This window comes from Bidens hawaiensis, unplaced genomic scaffold, assembly GCF_021521415.1.
Source record: "Bidens hawaiensis isolate Kalapana, Puna unplaced genomic scaffold, B.hawaiensis_p1.1 tig00015309_1, whole genome shotgun sequence".
In the NCBI taxonomy this organism is placed as follows: domain Eukaryota; kingdom Viridiplantae; phylum Streptophyta; class Magnoliopsida; order Asterales; family Asteraceae; genus Bidens; species Bidens hawaiensis.
In genome coordinates, this window is record NW_027492364.1 from 254,684 (window position 1) to 277,836 (window position 23,153).

The following is a 23,153-nucleotide window of genomic DNA, read 5'->3' on the forward strand; positions in this document are numbered from 1 at the left end:
TAAAACATTTCTCTTAATTGAAGCAGTTCGTTTCACATCTAAATATGATCGTCTTTCTTTCCTTTTAAAGCAGAAGAGTTTACATATGGTGTACATGTTTGAGGGTCTTGAAATTAAAACAATAAAAATATAAATATTTAAGCCTAAGTGAATGTTTTAAAAACCGTTTCTATAACTAATATATTTATAAAGAATAATCTTTGTACATACTAACCATTGTTAATTACATTTGAAGAGTAGACAGTCGAAGTTGTTGATGGAGACACGTTCTCCTTATTATATTGTAAACGTGTTACTTCATTTGATGAGGGAATATTTTGCAAAGTGTCGAATATCCGATTAATTGTTACATTTTACATATTACACATAAACATGACAAAGTAAATTGATAATGAAAAAATATAGTTAACAACATATTATTTAACATACTAGGGACATAGGGATAAAAGAAGGAATAGGTTGTATGCGGATACGATTTGGAATATGAGATAAACCATGGATATTATATTGATAACTACTAACTTGTATATTAGAACTACCTGAATTAAACAATGTCAACGTTATACTTCATTTAAAAACTTTAATTGTAATAAAAATTTAAAATTTAATAAAAATTTCATACTTTCCACAGGGTTATCATTTAAATGATATAGGAGAGTGACAATTGATGTAGCTTGATAATTCATGTAGTTTGTATTATTGGAAACATTAGACAAAGAAAAACGTTGACTTTGGGCCACATTTACACATATTGTTGTGTTAATTAAAAATAATAATAATAACATTATTGGTTAGTTAAAAAAAATATAACTAGCTAAATATACATAAGTAGGTAAAACCAACTAAAATTTAAGTACATACCACATGTGTTTAACTTATTTTGAGAAGATAAAGATCCTTCCCTTTTCGCTTATTTTTGGATGTAGAGATCTTTCAAAAACTATACCTACTTAAGCATACACGTGACTAAAGGCAACGCGATTGAAGGATACGCTACAAAAGTTTGAGTCGTACAGTTTGAACTTTCTAAACACCATCAAAAAGAATATCATTCAAAATTTCAAAAAACATATCATTTACGTATACAGGTGTCAATGAAAATAAAATAAAAGGCAAATAAACAATTTAAAAAATTCAAATTTAAGATCTGTTGTGTTCAAAAATTATTTTGTCTAATTTTCAAATACGGATTTTTATAAATATCAGAGTCGGCTAAAATAAATGAATAAAAAAGTAAATGTATCTAACTATAACTTTTACGCTAACAGTATATAAGGTTTGTTTTTAATATAACTTTTTGCTATATTTATAAAGATGAAATTGAAAAATAAAATTATAAAATCAGTATTTGTGAATAACATAAATTTTAAAAGAAAATGTAAGTTAAAGATTATCATTATTTATTTCGGCCAAAAAAAAAAGACCCGACTTAATAAATATTAGTTTCTCAATAATAATATTATAGATTGTGAGAAACACTTATAAAATAAAATGAATGATAATATTTATAATTAAGTACAAAGGAAGGATGCTTAACTTATTGTGTTGAGAAACAAATGTATTTACACCAAAGGAAAAAAAACCCTAATTTTGGAATCGTTAATGATGAATATGTGTATATATACACAAATAATGTAAGTTATATATTTGAAAGGAAAGCATAATATAAGGCTTGTATTAGTGTAAGACTAGGGTATAGACCCGTGTTACACACGGATGGAAAAACATATTAATAAACATAATAAATTTAAACAACAAATTCAAGCACACAAAATTTCTTCAACTTTCGGACCAAAACGTTAACCATTTACAAAGTCTAGATATTAAAATTTTAAGGTTACAATAAGTTAGTGTACACCAAATCACAAAAAAACACATCAACAAAAAGATCTAAAAGGTTCTTTCATACTAAACCACCATCAACTTCTTCAAATATTCTAACAAAATAAACTTATTTTGCTTCACCACCTGAAAATTTAAAAAAAAACAATATTATCCAAATTAAATATATCATTAAAATAATAACTTGTTTAATAATGAAAGCTCGTGTTACACGCATATGAAAGTTAAAATAAAAGTAAAAAAAATATAACATGTAATACGTAAATGGAGTTATATTATATAATGATTTTTATTGATGACTTTTATAATAAGATTTTGATATATTTATACACTATTAATTATACACTATAATTTGCAAACCAAACCTTGGTGTTTGATTTATTTTAAAACAAAACATTCATACCGATATCATTATAGATTTTATGTGTATAAAAATAACTTTTAGAACAAATGTTGTCACATATTAAAAAATGTATTTTTATAACGTTGGAAGAATTGGAGACGAAGACTCAAAAATAATTTAAAATTTCAATATCTTTCAATAGTTAGTAACCTGTGTATCATACGCGTGAAAATTGTATATAAACATATATAGCGACAATGATAATAATAATAATAATAATGTAGATTCCCAGCCGGATCTACACGGAAATATCTCGTATTACGTAGGTGGGGAATCCCTACGTAAGACGATACGAGTGTTAGACGCGATATACGTTAAACTCAAGTACAAAGACACGTTACAATACACAATACACACGTTGTATTTCAACTCCTTTAACATGTAATAGCCAAATCACAATTACACGTACTGAACCACACTCCATAAAACAAGCCGTAGCCTAAACATATATACCCTTCGACAACCTCGCCTAACATGCTAGGCGAAGTTGTCAATAACTTCGCTTGTTCCACAAGTTCGCTTATTACAGGCGAACTTGTGGGACGACCTTTACAAACCAAAACCAAAACAAACTAACGCGATTACAGACACTAGATACTGAACTACTGACATCATGTACCAACAGACTCCCCCTTGGCAGTAGCTTCATATCTCTAACTTCAATCACGTGTCTCGTAATCCCAAAACTCGAGTCACCCGTCTTCAAGCATGAACTCCTTCTCTGACACAAACGGAAACTTCTCTCTGATATTTCTTGCCTTCTTCGTTCCATGCCGGAATATAGAATATCTTTTTCTCGTTCAGCACCTACAAGTCAGCTTGAGACAAATTCACCAAGTGCATTGGATCATACACTCTCAGCAACTCTTGGTCATCTTCATCCTCCATCACCGCTTCAGCTGTTTCACTATCAACATACCACCATTTCAGATTCATTAAGACATCCTTGGGCATTTGTTTCATTGGCACTTTTTTTAAACACCGGATCGGCTTATACTTCATTATCATCCAAGGTTTGCCATCAGCTCTCTGGTACCTCTGTCTTTATCTTCAACGAGCTTTCCATTCTGCGGCTTTAATAACTCGAACTTTTTATCTTTTATACTTTCTTTCCAAACGATCTTCCCAATAATCCTAGCCATATTATCATCACTCCTGTTTATCAACCCCAACTTGGCTAAGTCCTTCACCTCACACTCCGGCAAGGTATTAAACGATCTCAACAATCTCTTGAAATACTGAACTCCGTCAAAACGTTTAATCACAAACAGCCTCAACTGCTCATCGTATAAACAGCATATAATCCCCTTCTTCGATTCAGCATACCCTTTGATGTTGTAACTCTTCTTAAACATAGTTGGGACCGCTGGTTTCTTTGTCTTTACAAACCATTTAGCATAGCCTTCTTTCCATCTTGGCTGCTCTTCCCATTCAGTCTCCTCGCTTCCCGTATCTTGATCCAAATTTGACTTATCAGCTTCTGGAATTTCATGCTCAATGTTATCCTCCACAATCTCTCCCTCTTCAACCTCACTGTCAATCACAATCTTAGCCCCTATCTTCTCAATTTCTTCAATCGGTAACACATCGTCGTCACCTTCAATATCAACATCCACCATCTCCTCATCATCTACTACCACCACGTCATCACCGCCCGATTCACCAGTTGCACCAGTAGACTCCCCCTGAGATGTGGATGTCCCATGAGCTTGTTCAGTTCTTGGCAACTCACCACCTGCACCTTTCGATGCATTGGGATCATCGTCTCGATCATTCCTCTTCTTCGTCCTCAACTCGTCGCCTTTGCAGCTCGTCTCCCCCTGAGATGCCAAGAACTGTTTCAAGGCATCAAAAAGTTTACCGTGCTCAATCAGGAGGGACGACTGAATCTGATTCTCTTCAACAAGGCGCTGAATAGCGTGAGTCTGGATCAGATTTATTCTCGACTGTTCCACCACGACCCTTTCAAGAGCTGCTATTATGTCCGAGTCAGATAAGGTTGCATCAAAATCAAAACTCATATGAGAGGTGTCTTGAGCATACGGTGAAGGGATCCCCAAAGTAGCCGGGACATCAGAAACAGGTTGAAACGTAACCGCAGGTGGTATAAACAGATAACCCTGCGGTGGCAACCAGCGTCGACTCAACGAATCTTGCAACAACCTCCGATGGAGTAAGTGTAGGAGGTGGCAAGGAAACAATTTCTGGAGTCGAAAGCTGAAATGTGGTAGGTGGAATGCCAAAAGAAGATGATGTTGTCAAAACGGGGGCACCTGAGGTGATCGGTCCTGTCACAGGCAACGATGCAGGGACCATAGTCATACCAGATAAAGCGGGCGGAGAGAAGCGTACCACCCTCGAGCTTTCACCAGCTCCCGATCCTTCACCCGTTCTTACCCGTTTCGATCGACGAACCAACCGATCTAACTCCTCCTCATAATCAGATTCACTATCATCAGTATCTTTCTTTCTCTTTCCGTGAATTCTTTCTTGGGCAACCAGAATTTGTCTTGCTTCAGCAACATCATCAGCTGAGGAGTCAGAATCGGTTCTTTCAGAATCAGCTACCGACGTAGCTACCAAAGACACTTCAACACCAGATACCTCTGCAACTGAGATCTGAACCTCTGCCTCAGGGTCAACACGTTCCATATCGAAAAATCCTTGGCCACCAAAAGCAGCTTCAAGTTCTACTTGATCCTCCGGTGCCACAACAGGAGCAGCAGGTAGTGCTTGCTGTACCACAGGTGGTGGTTGAGAAACAGCAGCCTGTTGCGGTGCCGAATCCCGAAACTCGTCTCCACTAGGAGCAACATACGCTGGGTTTATCAAATACCCAAATAGCGGAGTATGTCGAGGACGAAGCTCTGGTTTACTTCTAGCACTCGACGCTCTGCACTGTGCAAAAATTCTCTTGCTGACACTCTCCACATAACGAATCGGACGGCGCTGAGGTAGCGTAGGAGCTACATGATTCAAGATCATTTGTAAAAACCGAGGATACATCAAGAATCTTTCACGAGCCACCGCTCGTCTCTGACGGTCAATTTCATAGAACACCATCTGACTGAAGCTGTAACGCTTGTTGTAAGTCAGTGCTGTCATTGCCGATTGCATCATGGCACCCATACCGTCCGTACCAGCCTTTCTACCCGACATGCACACGATCATCACGTGCATGAGAAAGCGCCAATGATCCAACAAAAATCCCTTGCCCCTCTGAGTGTCACCCAATGGACCAGAATAGCCCATTCTTAAAAATGCACCATCTCTGAATGGAGCAACAAAGTCCGTAGGGTCATCTCTCGTTTCGTTCCCGAACTGCAAGGCAACCCTTATCTGCTCAGAAGAGAACTGCACCACCTGATTGTTAACGGTGGCGCGTATTACTGGGGGCTCGACTCTGCAATCATACTCAACCATCTACCAGAAGTCTTCTATGGTCGGCAGAGAAATGGGCAGAGTTGTAGTAATAGCATGGATGATACACGAGCGAATCAGAAAAGTGATGATCTCGCGATAATCATCAACACCGCTAGCATCCGGGTCCAGTGTTATGTACATATTGTGCCCCGGAAAGAATTGGCGGTTGTTATCACCACCTTCGTCACCACCGGCACCACCGGCTCCTGCTACAGCTGCCATAACTGCACCACAAATGGTCTAAGTTAGAGAATCGTCAAGGCAGATCGTAACTTCGCTTATTACCATGAGCGAAGTTAAGATAAACATTAGTGGACAAGCGAAGTTAGACATAGGGCGAAGTTGAGAACAACTTCGCCTATACAATAACTTCGCCTGACAACAGATTAACTTTTAAATAATATTTAAAGCATCAGGTGAAGTTAAGCCTAAGGCGAAGTTAAGGATAACTTCGCCTAATCTTAACTTCGCCCCTTGAACAACTTCACCCCTGATTAATTTAAAATTTAAAGTAACAGGCGAAGTTAAGCCTTAGGCGAAGTTGAGAACAACTTCGCCTAAACTATAACTTCGCCTGAACTGAAACGGCAAAGGTTTAGACGTCCAAACGAGATGTCTTTTGGATAATTTGATGATTGTAGACTCTAAAAAACATGTTTTTATGGAGATCTAGATGATCAAGTTGTTTGCGAACACGTTAAAAACGAGTTTGACAAGCGGGTGTATAACGGTTAGCATGAACGAGGCCCCGAATCAGACCAAAACGACCTCTGATTAACATGATCGACAAGAATTAAACGTTATATCGACCCTACACGCCTTTAACACGGGTTTGAAACGAATAAGAATGAGGTTTGATTCGAGAAAATAAGTTCGCCGAGGTTGATGAGTGATAAGTTCGCCTGGGTTGAGAAAATGTGTAAACATTTGACCAAGTTGACCTTTATATAGGATTAAATATGCACAGGCGAAGTTAAGGATAACTTCGCTTATCCATAACTTCGCCCTATAGCAACTTCGCTTAGCATTAAATTTACATAATAGACCCTCATAATCTTGAACATTATGCAATGTCTTTTAATAACTTCCGTTAAAGATTTAAATGTTAAAATCAAAGAACCAAGTAACCAAGCTTTGAATCGTAAAATGAAATACGTAAAGTAAAATTAGAAATAAAGTATACGGGATCAAATTTCAGTCTTGACAGGGACAAGAATGATTTTAGAAATTAATCCGAACAGGAATCATACTAATTAAGTGACTGTCACATAGATCCATGTTCAGCGGTATTATGACATAAGGAATAGGTTGTAAGCAGGTAAACAACTTAGAATGGTTTTCATCGCATCTGTGATACGGATTAGGTTCAATTAAGCTCAAAATTTAGACGGACAACACATCAGAGAAGTGATGTCTCCTATCTATTCTCAAAGCATATTAGGCTTTCCCCAAGTCACCCCGAGTTAACCTCGACCCTTAGTGTCTGATTAAACCGTAAATACATCTTGATCTTTTAGAGTCTTCTACCCTTTCTCTTTCTTGCCTCTTGATTGATAAGTATAACATTGTAAGCTTCAGAAGTCTTAACAAGGAAACTTTTTTTTTTTTTTTTGATAATTAAGATTTACATAGCTTCAAACAGTAGACTACTGCAAGTCCCGAATCTGGATCACTGCAGGTACTTGACACACTATCTTCTTGGGAATCAGAACACTCAACGGGCTCGTGTATGACTGGGTAATCGCTTTTCTGCCTATCATTCGGAAAGATATATATGGAGACATACACAACTCTTAATGAGTTGTCCCTTTAAATCGAGAAGATTTAGTTAGTATCACTTCTACTTTTACGCACCATAGAAAGCTACCATAACATACAATGACTGTTCTAGAGTCTTTTAGGCCTAATAACTTCACTAGTTAAGCACACAGAAATAGTTTGAGTATCACTTTCCAAGGTTGGATCAATTTTCTTAGAAACATTGTATAGAAACTTCTTACGAAGTTGTAGACTTGAAAAATTATATCATCTCCCTTAAAAAAAATACAAAATTCTATCGCCCCGATCAAGTCAAAGTCATCAGGTAAACGGCTATCCTGAAGATCCAATGGATCAGCTGGACCGACCACATACGAATATTCGTCCTTTTAACTAAATATGAACGACTATTTTTCAGCGACAGAATAAAAACACATCATAAACCGCCCCAGTCGCTTTATGTCATCTGGTTAATGGCTATCCTCATAATCTACTGGTAGAAGTGAGGACCAAACACATCCGAAGATATGTCCTTCAAACTGAAGCAACCGACATAATTATAAGCGATAGTGACATTTTTTTTTTACTCAAGTAAAAACGAAAAATACGGTTACTCGGGATTGATCATCCCATTAAGCTCAACAAGGTTTTGAAAGCGGGTTCTGTCAAACGCTTTAGTAAAAAGATCAGCGAAATTATCCAACTAATCAACCTTTTCGAGCACTATTAATTTCTTCTCAGCACAATCCCGTATAAAATGATGACGAATGTCAATGTGTTTAGTTTTGCTATGTTTTACGGGATTGTTAGTTACTGAGATTGCAGCAGTGTTATCATTACAAATAGGAGTTTGAGTGAAATTCAGACCGTAATCGCGCAATTGCTGTTGTATCCAAAGAACCTGGGAGCAGCAGTTTGATGCTGCCATGTATTCTGCTTCACAGATAGAAATGGCTACAGAGGTCTGCTTCTTGCATTACCACGAAACCAATCTTCCTCCCAGAAACTGACATCCACCGGTCGTCGACTTCCTGTTCTGATTGCAACCTCCATAGTCAGAATCTGTATAAGCGACCAAATCCAAGTCTCCTCCTTTCGTGTACCACAATCCCAGCTTAGGCTTGCCTTTGAGATACCGCAGTATTCTCTTCACTCCCTTCATGTGAGATTCCTTTGGGCTTGCCTGAAATCGAGCACAGAGACAAACAGCAAACATAATGTCAGGTATAGATGCAGTTAAATACATTAAAGAACCTATGATTGCTCGATATTGAGTGGGGTCCACATCTGCGTAACTGTCTGAATCAGCGCCCATCTTGTGGTTGACGCAGACCGGAGTATCAAATGGAGTGCTGTCCTCCATCTTGAAGCGTTTGAGAATGTCTTGGACATATTTAGTTTGATGGATGAACAACCCGTCCTTCTTCTGATCAACCTGCAATCCTAAAAAGAAAGTTAATTCACCCATTGCACTCATTTCAAACCTCCTTTTCATGACTTCCTCAAATTCCTGACACATGGCGACTTTTGAAGCAACAAAGATGATGTCATCCACGTAGACTTGAACTAGGAGAAAGTCTCCCCCCTTTTTCTTGACAAACAGCGTGCTGTCGATCTTTCCTCTTTCGAACCCATTCTCAAGTAAGTAATCAGACAAGGTTGCGTACCAGGCACTAGGGGCCTGATGTAGTCCATATAGCGCTTTACTTAACTTGTACACGTGATCATGAAAGTCTGGGTCAGGAAAACCTGGAGGCTGCTCAACTTACACAACCTCATCGACTTTACCGTTAAGAAACGCACTTTTCACATCTAACTGGAACACCTTCAACTCATTGTGTGCAGCAAATGCCAAAAACAAACGAATCGCTTCCAATCTTGCCACAGGAGCAAACACTTCATTGTAGTCAATCCCTTCTTGCTGATTTTACCCTTTTACGACCAGCCTCGCCTTGTTCCTGATGATTATTCCTTTCTCATCTCTCTTACATTTGAAAACCCATTTGGTGCCAATCGCATGCACATTCTTCGGTTTTGCAACCAATTTCCATACCTCCATCTTCTCGAACTGGGCTAACTCTTCTTGCATGGCTTCGACCCACAAGCTATCTTTTAGAGCCATTTGATAGTTCTTTGGTTCAATCTGGCTGATGAAGCAGGTGTACAAGCATTCATTTAAGATACCCGTTTCTTTAATGCTTGTGTAAACACAAGTGTGTTCATTCAAGCTTCGTCTTGTTTGTACACCGTCAGACAGATCACCTATTACATTCTCCAAAGGGTGATTTTTGTGAATTCCAGTAGTCGAAACCGAACTGACTTGCAGATTTTCTTCCAGGTTCGAAGAGAGTTCATCAATGGGTGATTGTTGTTGAGAGTGAAAAGGATTGAAAAATTCGTCTTCAGTAGGGGCAGCAGGGGTATCAGCAACAGTTGACGAGGAAGGTTGACATTCATCGTACTGTGGAAGTTGCACAAAACTTTCTTCCTCATCATACAGAATCTGTGTAGCAATTTTCTCATCAGCTTCTGCAAAATCCAAGTAAGGCATATTAAAAGATTTGAACAATTTATCATAGTCAAAAGCTTCAGCGGGTCCCGTGCTGGGCATTGGTGGTTTGTAACTCGTGATGTCGGTGTTACATACCACTTCAACCTTGCTGTTCGATAAATTAAAGACTCTTCTGTTGGGTGTCCCAACTACATATCCGACTAAAATACCTTCGTCGGCTTTCTCACCAAATTTAGAGTTTGTCTTTAATATCGTACATGGGGACCCGAATGGTTCGAGACCATTTAAGTTTGGCTTTCGACCATGCATAAGTTCAAAACAAGTTTTATTTAGCCTTTTAACAGTTAAAACACGATTAAGGATATAACAGGCTGTGGCAACTGCTTCAGCCCAGAACACCACGGGAAGTTTAGCATCAGCCAGCATGGTTCTGGCTCCTTCAATTAGCGTCCTGTTCTTCCTCTCAGCCACCCCATTTTGTTGCAGAGTATACGAGGCGCTGTACTGGTGGTCTATCCCTTTTTGTAAGCAGAACAACTCCATCTGGTAGTTCTTGAACTCTGTCCCATTATCACTTCTGATGTACTTGACCTTTCTCCCAACAATGTTTTCAACCTTGGTAATCAAGTTAATTACCAACTGAACCGTCTCATCTTTTGCCTTCAGAAAGTATACCCAAGAGTATCGAGAGTAATCATCAGTTACTACCAAGGAATATGAAGTTCCACCTAGACTCTTTACATTCACGGGACCAAAGAGATCCATGTGAAGCAGGTCCAGTGTACTGACAATTGAGTTAACCATCATGGAGTGATGAGGTGTCTTGTGTTGTTTTCCCTTCTTGCACGATAAGCATTGATCTTCAAAGTTGAAATTCTTTAAGGGAACACCAAGCACCAGCCCATTCTTGACAATGTAGTTCATTTTTTGAAGATGTATATGGCCCATTCTTCGATGCCATAACTCGGACTCAGATTATGTTGCTTTGACAGAAGACATGATTCTTCTGTTGTCATCTCAGTTGACCTCATATCCATGACGTATGTGTTCTTTTCTCTTGGAGCTTTCATCACCACCCATGCCTCTGGTATCTTGAAACCAGGATACAGAACAATTGCTTCATTTTTGGTAAAGTGCACTGTGTACTCTTTGTCACAAATCTGAGATACGCTCAACAAATTATGCTTCAACTCCTCAACAAAATTCACCTTCTCCAATTTCATTTTTCCATTTGTTACGGTTCCAATACCGGTGATTCTACCTCCACTCTCTCCAGCGAAACTAACTCTTCCTCCTTGAACAGGTTTCCATTCATGTTACAAATTCTTATTACCAGTCATGTGCCGGGAACAACCACTATCCACAACCCACCGATTGTTTACAGTCCTGTTCAACTGTTCCTGCACGATTAAAGCAAAGGATTAAAATCTAGGGACCCAAGACCTATTGGTCTTGGGTCGATTAAATCTGTTAAACGGCATCCCGTACTTTGGCTGTTCAAAGTCAGTTTGAGAATAATTTCTGTAAGTTCTATAAGGATACCTTCTTGAGAATTGACTATGAGGCCATCCAAACCTTAGTGAATTAACTGAATTATAATTGTTGGTTCGGTTGTTTACTGGGAAAAACTGAGATCGATTTCTTTGAAATCTTGGATTAGTCCAATGTCTGAATTTTGGAGAGTTAGCATTCTTACCATTATAGTAATTACTATTAGTTTTATTATCAGTTTTCGGAGGCCTCATACCTCTGAATCTCTGATTAAGAGGGCAATCAGCAATTAGGTGTCTGATTTGATTGCATCTGAAACAACTCCTGTGTTTAACTTTCGTCTCAACAGTTGTTTCAGATGTTGAGGTTGCATTACTATTCATTTGTCTAACATATGGTGGGACAAACGGGTTTAGGGGAGAAATCTTTTCAGTTGGCTTATATTCCTCCCCACGTTTTAGTAATACTACCTCTTCTTTTATCTCACTAGATTCGGATGTCTTGTCCGAATTTGATGAGACAGAACTAGGAACAGAAATCTTAACATTCGAAATAGGCTTACTTGTTTCGCTTTGACTAACTTCAGGTTCTTTAATCGAAACTTTGACAGGAACTGTGTGGTTCGGGATTATCACGGAAATATCTCGTATTACGTAGGTGCGGAATCCCTACGTAAGACGATACGAGTGTTAGACGCGATATACGTTAAACCCAAGTACAAAGACACGTTACAATACTCAATAGACACGTTGTATTGCAACTCCTTTAACACGTGATAGCCAAATCACAATTACACGTACTGAACCACACTCCATAAAACAAGCCGTAGTCTAAACATATATACCCTTCGACAACTTCGCCTAACATGCTAGGCGAAGTTGTCAATAACTTCGCTTGTTCCACAAGTTCTCTTATAACAGGCGAACTTGTGGGACAACCTTTACAAACCAAAACCAAAACAAACTAACGCGATTACAGACACTAGATACTGAACTACTGACATCATATACCAACAAATAATAACAATAATAATAATATTAATAACAATAATAATAATGAACTGATAGTGTAATATATATAAGAACAAATAATTTTACATTCATTATAAGGTATTACATTGTTGTTTTTATTAAAATAAAATAACATACAACAACAAATAACGTAAAATGCCAACTTAAAATATCTTTCTAACTTAATCCATGAAGCCAAAAAGATATATCAATAAAAACTATATCATGATATACGAAGTCATAAAGTCTTGTTTATTAAAAAATCATCGAAATAGAAAGAAATATGTTGTAAATTTTTATACTTACAAAGAAGAAAACCAAAATCACTACAAAATCAATTCAATGTATTGTTAATAAGAGAAATAAAGTAGAAATATAATTCATAAACTTATAAACAAATCATAAATCTCTATGTACATCCTTAGAATGAATGAATGAATTTTATGATAAGAATTATATAGAGATATTCATCATATTATCATTTTACTACTATTATGCTCATAACTATGCATAAATTAAGGATCCGAGAGTTTTATTTAAGCAACATTTTTGACATAATTAAAATATTTTAATATAATCTTGTATTATTCAAAAAACATTAACCTAGAAAGTATTTTGAGATTTAGAAACTTTTAATACGAGTTTTATTTTAAATATCTATTTTGACATAATTAAAAGGTCTTAATCTTACAACTATTATACCCAAAATTATGCATAAATTAAGGAACAAATGGTTTTATTTTAAGTAATAGTTTTGACATAATTAACATATTATTATAATATAATATTAAATTCAAATTCAATTAGAATCGTGTAACCATTAATTGGTATTTTAATGAAATTTAAAAAAACTTTATAGTATTTTGATATTGGAATATTTTTAATGACGGATTTTTAACTTCAAATAAAAGTATGTAACCATTAATTTGTATTATAATGGATATTTAACCTTATATTGGAAAATATTTAGGTTAATGTATATATTATAAATTTAGTAAAATGCAAATGCCATATTTATATAAAAAAGAATAATAATACAAAAATTATGAGACATTAAATTGTTATGTAAATTCAAATACAAAAACACACAAACACTAACATAGATAAATAAAAAGTTATAACAATTTTATAACTTATAACATGAGAAAAAAACACATATTACTTAAAAATTAAGCATCTAATTAAATCAACATCCAAAAATTGCAATCTATAAGAAATTCTTCAAGATACATGAAGTCCGAGACCTGAAAAATTACAAAACATATTAGTAAATATGTAACATCCCAGGTATTCAAAGAATAATATTTAAATATATAATTTATTTATGACATAATAGTTACTCGTATTAATAGAGAAATAATAAAAGAATACATTATTAAGATTAAAGAAAGTCCATGAAATTATAAACGAGTGTTAATAGTTAATTAATATTAAATATTGAAAGAATTATGGACTTGGGTAATAAAAATGGATCAAGATGGTGGGATGGGCCTTAGGTCCATGGGCTTTGAGGACTATAAATATCTCCCTAAACCATTCCAAAACCCTAACTCTCATTTCATTCCATACTTTCCATAATCTCTACACAAACCTTCCTTACTATATATAAACGGCCAAGAGAGAAAGAAAGAGATCCGAAACCAAATCAAGCTAACTATTATTAGATATTCTATATATAAGATAGATCCAAGGATTTAAGTTCATAACCAAGCCAAACGACAACAAACGAACACGAAAAGTATGTTCTTGATCCTTAAAGATTACGTTTTCATTAACGTTTGGCCTTGAAACTTAAAACGAGAGTAGATCGGGTCTAAACGAACATTAAAGGTGAAAACTTGATGTTAAAATGGAACTTAACGAAGTCGTAAATATGAACGGCTCGTTTAAAAGAAACCCTAGATCTAGTTTTGAACATTTAAGGTTCAAAAATCCAAACTTTATGGTTTTCCCGAGTTAAGTCTTACCCGGGAATGGTCACGAGGGCGCTTAAAGAGTAAGATGGTATTGTGTTAAAGTCTTATATGCTAAATAATAATAATAATAACGAACTAGCAGTGGGTTGAGAGTAACCCAGAATCATCATAGCATACAATACATACAAACTCACACACATCGTAATTCGATTACATTAGACCCGCTTACATAGTCCTTTGTACAGCTCGCTTACAATACTCAACATATACATACTCGCTCACAATTGCTGAATCCACATACACCAAACTCGATTATAGGGAACCTCGATTACAACCAAGTTCGATTACAATTTTGCCTTTCACAAACCTGATTACACTAACCAAACTCGCATACATATCTGAACGTCGCTTACAATTGAACTCGTTTACCAAACCTGAAATTCGATTACAAAATACTCGATTACACTGCCACATCGTGTATAATCCAACTCGAACACCTTATCCTCGATTATGTAACATCCCGAAATTTCTAAAAATAATATTTAATATATTATTTATTTATGATGGAAAAGTTTACTTGAGTTAGTTGAGAATTAATAAAATAATAATGATGGAAGGATAAGTAGGCTAATTAGATGGAGTTAATTATGGACCAAAAAGGAAAGACGGGCCTTAGGTCCATGGGCTTAAGGGAGTATAAATACCCCTTAAAACCCTAAACATTTCCATTTTCATACATCTCTACACCATAGCCTCGACCATCAAAACACACACTTAACCCAATTCCCGTTTTTGAGAAAACCACCCACAATGACACAAAACTCCCGGAGATCTAGCCGTCGGATCTGTCCCAAATTTTAACTGAGTGTTCAAGATATATAAATGAAGATTCCCATCGATTAAAGGTACGTTTTTGTTAAAAAGGTTTACTTTTCGTGTACGGATTTACATGAAAATTGGTAGAATGATAGATCGGGTCTAGACAAATCGTAAAGTTGCAAACTTGAAGATTAAAATGGACTTAACGAACTCATGGTTATGAACGGCTCGTTTAAATAAACCCTAGATCTAGTTTTGAACGTTTTAGCCATAAAGGTTCAAGCTTTATGCTAGAAAAGGGTTGAGTCTTGATGAGTTGATAAAAAATGTAGAACGGTGGTGAAACGGCTGAGATAAATTTTTTCCGGTGATATCCCGGTTTTCCGGCGAAGGCGGCACCGGAGTTGGTTGTACGAGGTAAGGATGTCAGAGATTGTTCTCTGACATTCTGACCTAACCCTAGTTCGTTAACGGTGACTTGACGAACTAGAAGGTAATTCGTTAATCCATTTCGTTAGGAGGAAATAACGAACTAGAAGCAGTTCGTTTAGTCGTTCCGTTAAGGATAAGTAACGAAGAAGCTCCATTTCGTTAAGTAGTTCGTTAAGGAAGAACTGACGAATGAACCCCCAGTTCGTTATAATAGGCAGTTCGTAATAATGAATGAGTTCATTCGTTAAGGGCTGGATAACGAACTAGAAGATTGGCAGAATTACAGAAGTGGTCCCTAGACTTAGAAAAGAATGATATAAATACATAATAGCCCTTGGACTTTATTAATTAATGAAAGACACCTTAAAGGTCAACGAGTAATGATTAACTAATCGGGTAGTGATGCAATGAAGTAAAACCGGCTTAGACACGTAAGGCTAATTAAGTAGCAATTAAAATGACTAGAGCGGTACTTAATATTGTAATTATTAAGTAGTTAGACGCGCACAGCTCGAGAAGGAATAACCAGTAGCAGAAGAAGTAACCGAGTTCAGGTGAGTTTCTAGCCCACTTCCTTGTTATGTTTTCGGGGCTGTGTGCATACTCGATGTGACAGTTAATACACTTAACTTAAATGGTAAGTGTATGCCACGTATGATATATGTGTTAGATAAGATTGATTGCTTGTCGGTACGTGAACGATCTTCGGATATTGCATGTACCGTTAGGTTATAAATAAAGATATGGATATTGTATGTAATGCAGGGATAATTACTTGTCAGTATGTGAACGATCTTCTGATATTGCATGTATTGCCAAGAATAGCGATGATTGTCTCCTTATATGGATATTAAATGATAGCTTATATATAGAGTTCCCTCTACGTATAATATATAGAGTGTTCCTTAAATGGAAAGTATAGTGTTCCTTTAATGGAAAGCCCGGTGTTCCTTTAATGGAAAGCATAGTGTTCCTTTAATGGAAAGCCTAGTGTTCCTTTGATGGAAAGTCTAGTGTTCCTTAAATGGAAAGCATAGTGTTCCTTCTATGGAAGTATATAGGATGTTCCTTCTATGGAGAATATATATATAGAGTGTCCTTCTATGGATAATAGTAATAGTTCTTTTAATAGATATTATGTGACGTCCTCTTATGGATATTTATACAAGGTTAAGATATGTATGTATGTAAGATATGTGTATTTATTGTCTTTCGCCTGATTAACTAGAATTCACTCAGCGTAGCTAACTTTTAGTATGCACGCCGTTATATATGTTTATCGAGAAGGCATGAGGATGACACATGGCATGGATTGAACGGCTGGTATATGAATGATTAATATTTTATATTCCACGAAAGTTTTAATTAACTCTGGTTTATATGAACTGTGTTTATGAGTAAATCCGACGCTAAAGTAGGGCTACCGGGAACGGGGCCTTACAAGTTGGTATCAAAATATAAGTTCGAGAGATTTAATCATCCTACATGCTTAGACTCGAACAGAAAATGAGATTTAAATAAGAAAAGAAATAAGATTCCAGTTCAAGATAGCCATGTGTCACTCAAGCAAGCTCAGTAATGGTAAAGTGTGTAGTTAATAATTGATAAGGTTAGCGTAATTGCTAAAGGGAGGATACGTGTATGTTAGGGATAGGATAAACTGAATGTTGGATTGATTAACTGTTTAAAAGTAGAAACTAGCACAAGTGGAATCATAAAAGGAAGTATGTAGAACCCGAGGAGTAATGCAAATAGTTAATTACACTTTATCAACGTCGTTAACTACTTACTTTACGAATCATGTGCTAAATAATTCCTAGAGTGATAACATTTGTGTTTCCTTAGAGATAAGATAGATGGCTGTTACAAAAGAGGCAGGAACGAGAAGAATCTGTGGCAGAGCGTTATACGAAAACATCATGACTCCAACTGCAGAAAGTAATGAAGAAGGATCACGCTTGGAGCTTGTAGTCAGATACGCTAAGAGAGTTGCCAAATTGTCACAAAAGCATCAAAGGAAGCCCTTGGAAAGACGAGACGAGACTTGACACATCGAGAGCCTCATGGACAAGCTACCTTAATAGCTAGAACATATGATCACCACTCGATGACTGCAAGTCGGGAGTAAGAAGAATGACCCAGAAAGCAAAGACGATTCAATAAAGTCCGTGAATATAAGAAGTGTTCCTTTTACAAGGAATAAACTAGGTTTCCCCAAAACCTCTTTAAGGAGGGAAGACTTGTAACATCCTGAAATTTCTAAAAATAATATTTAATATATTATTTATTTATGATGGAAAAGTTTACTTGAGTTAGTTGAGAATTAATAAAATAATAATGATGGAAGGATAAGTAGGCTAATTAGATGGAGTTAATTATGGACCAAAAAGGAAAGATGGGTCTTAGGTCCATGTGCTTAAGGGAGTATAAATACCCCTTAAAACCCTAATCCTTTCCATTTTCATACATCTCTACACCATATCCTCCACCATCAAAACACACACTTAACCCAATTCCCGTTTTTGAGAAAACCACCCACAATGGCACAAAGATTCCCGGAGATCTAGCCGTCGGATCGGTCCCAAATTTTAACTGAGTGTTCAAGATATATAAATGAAGACTCTCACTGATTAGATCTTCGATCATAGGTCTGGAAGTACGGTTTTTAACAGAAAAACCGTAGCAGCTCAAAATGAGGATTTCCGGCCACTGTTTCACTATTGCGGCGACTGTAGCGGCGGTTTCCGGCGAAGGTGAGCTGATGGGTTTGTATATCGGGACGAGACGGTTCCGTGGCCACTTGAATCACTCAAATCGGAGTTCGTTTAATATGGTTTTGAGCATCTCGAGTGATTTCAAACAAAAACCTTAAAGGTACGTCTTTGTTAAAAAGGTTTACTTTTCGTGTACGGATTTACATGAAAATTGGTAGGATGATAGATCGGGTCTAGAAAAATCGTAAAGTTGCAAACTTGAAGATTAAAATGGACTTAATGAACTCTTGGTTAATAACGGCTCGTTTAAATAAACCCTAGATCTAGTTTTGAACGTTTTAGCCATAAAGGTTCAAGTTTTATGCTAGAAAAGGGTTGAGTCTTGATGATGGGTTGATAACAAATGTAGAACGGTGGTGAAACGGCTGAGATATCATTTTTCCAGCGATATCCCGGTTTTCCGGCCAAGGCAGCGCCGGAGTTGGTTGTACGAGGTAAGGATGTCAGAGAATGTTCTCTGATATTCTGACCTAACCCTAGTTCGTTAGCGGTGACTTGACGAACTAGAAAGTAATTCGTTAATCCATTTCGTTAGGAGGAAGTAACGAACTAGAAGCAGTTCGTTTAGTTGTTCGTTAAGGATAAGTAACGAAGAAGCTCCATTTCGTTAAGTAGTTCGTTAAGGAAGAACTCACGAATGAACCCACCCCCAGTTCGTTAAAGACCAGTTCGTTTTAATAGTCAGTTCGTTATAATGAATGAGTTCATTCGTTATGAACCCCATTCGTTAAAGGCTGGATAACGAACTAGAAGATTGGCAAAATTACAGAAGTGGTCCCTAGACTTAGAAAAGAATGATATAAATACATAATAGCCCTTGGACTTTATTAATTAATGAAAGACACCTTAAAGGTCAACGAGTAACAATTAACTAACCGGGTAATGATTCAATGAAGTAAAACCGGCTTAGACGCGTAAGGCTAATTAAGTAGCAATGAGAATGACTAGAGCGGTACTTAATATTGTAATTATTAAGTAGTTAGACGCGCATAGCTCGAGAAGGAATAACCAGTAGCAGAAGAAGTAACCGAGTTCAGGTGAGTTTCTAGCCCCACTTCCTTGTTATGTTTTCGGGGCTGTGTGCATACTCGATGTGACAGTTAATACACTTAACTTAAATGGTAAGTGTATGCCATGTATGATATATGTGTTAGATACGATTGATTGCTTGTCGGTACGTGAACGATCTTCGGATATTGCATGTACCGTTAGGTTATAAATAAAGATATGGATATTGTATGTAATGCAGGGATGATTACTTATCGGTACGTGAACGATCTTCTGATATTGCATGTATTGCCAAGAATAGCGATGATTGTCTCCTTATATGGATATTAAATGATTGCTTATATATAGAGTTCCCTCTACGATAATATATAGAGTGTTCCTTAAATGGAAAGTATAGTGTTCCTTTAATGGAAAGCCCAGTGTTCCTTTAATGGAAAGCATAGTGTTCTTTTAATGGAAAGCCTAGTGTTCCTTTGATGGAAAGTCTAGTGTTCCTTAAATGGAAAGCATAGTGTTCCTTCTATGGAAGTATATAGGATGTTCCTTCTATGGAGAATATATATATATAGAGTGTCCTTCTATGGAGAAGACAGTAGGATAATAGTAATAGTTCTTTTAATAGATATTATGTGACGTCCTCTTATGGATATTTATACAAGGTTAAGATATGTATGTATGTAAGATATGTGTATGTATTGTCTGTCACCTGATTAACTAGAACTCACTCAGGGTAGCTGACTTTTAGTATGCACGCAGTTATATATGTTTATCGAGAAGGCATGAGGATGACACATGGCATGGATTGAACGGCTGGCATATGAAGATAGAAGAAACGATGTTTTAACTATGATGTCAAATGTTATGGTTTTAAAGAAAAGATAAAATGTTTTGTAACGAATGATTAATATTTTTTACTCCGCGAAAGTTTTAATTAACTCTGGTTTATAAGAACTGTGTTTATGAGTAAATCCGACGCTAAAGTAGGGCTACCGGGAACGGGGCCTTATAGATTACAACATAAATCCGATTAGAATAAGCATCGATTACAAGGAGGAATCGATTACAATAGAGATCCGACTAGAAGGAGCATCGATTACATCTATAATCGTTTACTATGGAACTCAATTACAATAACCCTAAGTCGGCTACATTAGGAATCGCCTACAATTACTTCAAGATCGATTACATTGAAGGGCCGATTATTGTGAAGAAGTGCTTAGACCTTGAACTTGATTACTCGTAGGAACGATTACAAATCTATACGATCACTTGGGAGGGTCGCTCACAACGGGGCTGCCCTTAATGAGTTTGATTACACGAGTGATAGGATTCAGGAACAACTGGATCGGTTTTGATTGCAAAGGATGGTCTGATGGTGAAGAAGAAGAAGTAGTAGGCGATCTGACTAGTTAAAAAGAAAGGAGGAATTGGGCTTTTTGTTTGTGTACTCTTGGCCCAAAGCTTAGCCAAGCCCAATTACAAGCCCAAGAACTAGCCCAAGCCCAAATACAAACCCAAATCCTATTACACTCCGTACACTCGATCATACCGTCACTCATACACTTGGAATATATATAAACTCGATCACAAAATAGATAGACGAACTCGTTTACAATTCCTTGGATTATTTATAATGTAATTAACAATAATAGAAACCCGACCACGTTAAGACTCGAATACGTTATATATGTATATATAAGTACCCGTGGGTTAGATGTGTATAAATATACGCATACGCGTACCCACGTCATTTTACGTCAAAATGATAATCTAGGGTGTTAAATAAAATAGTAAAGAAAGAAAAAGGAATATTAAATAATTAAAAGCCGTATATACTAGGATTATTATAAAATAATCCAAGTATAATGCAGTCTAATACAACGACCATTGATTACTCCATACATAGAACCAATATTAATACGTGTACCCTATATACAGTTAGCAAGGCACTATTAAAGAATGGAATTACGTTAAACGGAAAAAGAAACAGGATCCAAGTGAGTTTCTTGCCTCATTTCCTTGTTATGTTTTCGGGGCTGTGTACATACTCGACATGACATTTAATACACTTACCTTAAATGGTAAGTGTATGCCATGTATGATATATGTGATAGATACGATTGATTTATTTCTTGTCGGTACGTGAACGATCTTTGGATATTGCACGTATTGCCAAGGGAAGAGATTAGTTCCTTACATGGATATTAAATAATAGCTTGTATACAGTTTTCCTTCTATGGAAAATATATAGAGTTCCTTCTATGGATAATATATAATGTTTCTTCTATGGATAGCATAGTGTTCCTTTTATGGATAGTATAGTGTTCCTTCTATGGATAATATAGTGTTCCTTTTATGGATAGTATAGTGTTCCTTCTATGGAAAGTATATTGGGTGTTCCTTCCATGGATAATATATATAGAGAGTGTTCCTTCTATGGATAATATATGTGTAGAGTGTTCCCTCAATGGAGTATATATAGCATGGGCAATAGTATTAGTTCTTTTAATAGATATTACGTGACGTTCCTCTTATGGATATTTACACAAAGATAAAGTATTAATACATGTCTTCATATACGTTAAGAAATATATGAGAATAAATTGTATGTTTCCTGATTAACTAGAACTCACTCAGCGTAGTTGACTTTTAGTATGCACGTAGGTGAGTAGGATGAAGCAGCTCGTTTGAGGGGAACACATGCCAAGCGAATAAGAAACTGGCATCGGAAGACTAAAGACGTTTATATTTAATGTTTTGTTTATTTTGAAAGACAAGATGTTGTTTTAAGACAAGTGTTGGATTGTTATGTAATATTTTATGAAAGTTTTTATGTTCCGCGAATGTTTAATTAACTCTGATGATTAGAACTATGTTGATGAGTAAATCCAACATCCAAATGTGAGGCACCGGCGACGGGGCCTTACAAGTTGGTATCAGAGAAAAGTTTGAGAGATATAAGCATCCTACATGCTTAGACTCGAACAGAGAATGGGATTTAAGTAAGAAGATGCCAGTCCAAGAATGCCATGTGTCACTCAAGCAAGCTCAGTAAAGGTAAAGTGTATAGTTAAATAATAAATGTTAATGCTATCTTGATTAATATGGATAGGATTTCTTGCTTGTTTGACTGTTTAACTGTTTAAGATTAGAATCAGCATAAATAAACTCATAAAGGGAAGTGTATAGGACACGGAAAGTAACTTGATCAGCTAATCACAACTTGCCACTATTTTTACCTGTTAGCCTTACTATCCTTGTACTAAAAAGTTCCTTGAGTGATGACATTTGTGGTTTCCCTTTTAGAATACGATGGCTGGAACGAGAGGAAATATGGGAACTGGAGACATTTTTAGAGCTGGAGGTCGCACTGGACGTCGTGGCAAGCCTCGTCGTGTCCAAAGACCTTCGGTCGAAACAGCTTCCAACACCGGAGATGAAGAAAGCGCAGCTGGGGGAAAGCCGAACAACAATGAAGGGGTTCAACTAGATCCCGCAATTCAAGCAGCTATTGTTCAAGTTGTAGCCACTGCGGTGAAGAACCTGACTCCCGAAGGAACTACTCGAAGCCGTTAAAGAACTGCCGAAGGGGCGGGTGGTGATGGTAGGAGATATGAGGAAGGAGAGAGGGAAGCCTCGAGTGGGGTTATGTCTATGAAAGCTGATGATAGGAAAAGAGGCCGAGGTGGGTGTAACTATAAGTCCTTCAAAGGATGTGACCCGCCGAAGCTGACCGGTTTGGGAGACGCAATAGCTACTCTTCAA